Here is a 3,359-nt window from a genome sequence, read left to right on the forward strand (position 1 = left end):
GCTGCAACCGATGACCGGGTAATCATCAAGACATGCAGAAAAGCTCTTCGGATTTTGAAATCTTACAGTGCTCTGGTTTTTCGACAGCGAATGGGAGGATGACTGTTGAAGGAATATGTGAAATCATTCCACCAAGTTTCACTGCAGATCTCACACATGTGCAGGGTGCAGAAAGACTTTGTCAGGTACCATTTACCCTATGCAATTAATAGTAGTATCAATGTGAAAGTTGGTAGGAATAGAATTTCATTGTTGATTTGCAGGCGATGATAAACTAAATGGGTCAGTCACCTCTCAAAGAAACTAGACCTGGCAGGCTATGGAGGACTTGGATTGGGGAAAACGACTCTCTATAAAGTATTGTGCAATTACTTTTGTAACAAGTTTGTTGGAGAGTGTGTGGCATAGAAGTTGGAGTTGTCCTTGATTTAGGGAAGAGGACTTACTTGTTGAGCGACTTAGGGAGAGGATCTAGTTGTTGAGCATCCTAGCTTAGTGCTTTTCAAATTCTTATGTGGAAATTTCAAATCACTCCCTTTTCTTGTACAACATTTTACTTGGCAAGTCCCCTTCTTATAACTAAGGTTTCAAAGCCACATAATCAAATATGATGTCATATCAGCATGCTTTTTATCAAGGTGTCCAAAAAGACCCAAAAAAAGTGAGACTGATACTTGTACACTAAGTCATGTTTTATTGGCGGGCTGATTTAGCATCAGATGAATTGTTACTTTTTAGATCTAAGGAATACAATTCATTCCATTATGAGTAGTCATCATTAACACTAATAGCTATTAGAATGTGCTCAACTACTAGATCCTCTCCCCTACTTGATCTAGGGAAGCTTGCATTAAAACATATAATAGGAGCCCCCAAAAGTCTATTGGAATTTATCACAAACTACCATAGCCTTAACTTCCTTTAGTAAGTTTTCTTACACTACGAAAACTATGATAGCTGGAAAATACTAATTAATATATATATATATATATAAAATCATTTCAAAGAGACCTACTTATTAATGTACATTTCAAATAAGATAAATGAAGCAAACTCTACTTTCTTTCTTTAAAAAAAAAATTGTGATAACAAGAATTTGATCCATTCAATATTCTAAGTACTTATTTGTTGGTGAGAGCCACCTTTGACTTTTATTTTCAAACCAAAGTTATGAACATGTAATTTATTCTTCAAGCTTTCATTATCTTGAATTTTGATGGCCAAAAACTTGTTTAGATAAATTTGTTTTGTGAGATGTAAAAATTAATGAGACACTTAATCGAAGGAATTTTCAAAAGAGGAAAATATATAGTTCTTGACACAAATCATATTATGTAGTGAGTCTAAGGTGAATATTTTTCACTTAATATCATTTAACCAAGAAGAAAAACATGAATACGAAGAGAAACGCCATTAGAATAAAAGTGCACAAGATTAACACTAACTTAAAAATCATTGCAATAGGAAGTGGATGCCTCCTCAAATTATAAGGATGTTGAACCAATAGAGAAAATACTCTATACATTATAATAAGAGAATGACAAAACACTTCTAAAATTGTTAATGTTGATTATCACGATTTTAATATTAATTTTGATGCACATATATATATTTTTGATAAATAGGTTGTATAACATTTTTGATCAATAATAAAAGATAATAATATATTATTCATAAAAAAGTAGATGGTATAAATGAACATTCTTAGAGTTGAAGCCAGACCAAGTCCTAACAAAAAACAAAAACATACAAAGGCAAAGTCCAACCATCAACAAATAGAAGGAAAATAGGCATATAAGTGACGAGACTGGCACTAGCAGGAGCCTGGAAACATAGTCATCAAGTTTACCCTATACATTAATGGGGATAGAATTATCATCAATAGAATCTCAACCAATGAGAGAAAACTCCTCTTGATCTTCAATTATTTGTTGAGCATGAACTAGGGAAACAACTAGCTCTAGGTGACAAAAACTATTAGAATCTAGCCAACAAGGGGTGCCACACTCATGAAAAGAGGTGGAAGTTGTTCAAGAGGTTTGAGACCAACCATGGACAACACAATCCCTATAACCTTATGGTCATGTGCCTTGAGATTGGATCCTTGACCTCATCTAGTATATTGACTACTACTATGCCTAGATCCATCAGATGGCTAGGAGATAGGCGTTGGGACTTTGGAAGTCAAGAAAAGAGGATTTCCCCAACGATCAAGGATCTTTTGTAAATGCGAAAATTTAAATGCAAATTTCTAGGCTTGTGTCATTGTGTCAATCAATCAAACCTTTTGCAAACCTATTTATCATCCTATCAATTAGTGTAACTTGGTTAACTACGCAATTTAATCAATTGCATAGAATCCCCTAACAGTCAGTTGCATAGTTTTATCTATTGCAAAGCTTTGTCAAATAATTGCACTATTTCTCATTAAATGTGTCGATTCCTAGACCAATTGTGCAACTTTATAGATGATCCCACAACAGTGAGTTACAATTTCACCCACGAAAGGAAATTGCAGATGGCGAATTTTTTTTGCCAAGGATGTACGATCGAACTAGGGTGTTTGATCGAACTACCATCGGGTGTTCGATTGAACACCCTAGTTCAATCATACACATGATGTCACTACCCTTTGATCGAAAGGGTTTTTAATTAATATTTATTAGGGTTCACTTGAACACCTCCTTTGAGTGAACCTTATTTTAACTAATTTTTTTTTACAAACAATATATAACCTCGAGGTGATAGTTATTATGTCATTTTCATTGATTTCTCTAGGTTGCACAAGGTGTTAGAGTGAACCCCTTTGGTGATTTTTGACCGGCGAAGCTTGTAGGCACACTACATCACTCGCCACTTCATCTCTAGTATACCTGGTGCACCAAATTCTTCTTTTTCTTGTTTAAAACTGTTTGTATGTTGTTTGTGTTTTGCATTTTTTTTGTTTATTATTAGATTTTTAAATTTATTTAGGCAATTACATATGTTTACTTTTATATTCTTGTATTCTTCTAAGATAAAAAAAAGTATTATTTCAATCATAGAGAAAACTTTAAAAAATCTTAGGTATTCTTAGAAGACATTAGAAAAATCTTTGAAAACCTTAGATTTTTTTTAGAAATACATAGAAATCCTTAGAGTTTTTTAAGATAACCTTGGAAAAATCCTACATTTAAAAAAAAAAAACCTTAGAAAAACCTATAAAAATCTTAAAATATTTTCATTAGAATCAAGGGCATGAAGTAAGTAGAACTAAGATTGAATAACTCAAAGAACAAGTATAACTGATAGAACTAAAGTTACATGATAGAAAAAATAATGTAGAATATTAGGGATAATGTGCATGTCCCATATGAACA

Source organism: Cryptomeria japonica, chromosome 10, assembly GCF_030272615.1.
Source record: "Cryptomeria japonica chromosome 10, Sugi_1.0, whole genome shotgun sequence".
Lineage (NCBI taxonomy): Eukaryota > Viridiplantae > Streptophyta > Pinopsida > Cupressales > Cupressaceae > Cryptomeria > Cryptomeria japonica.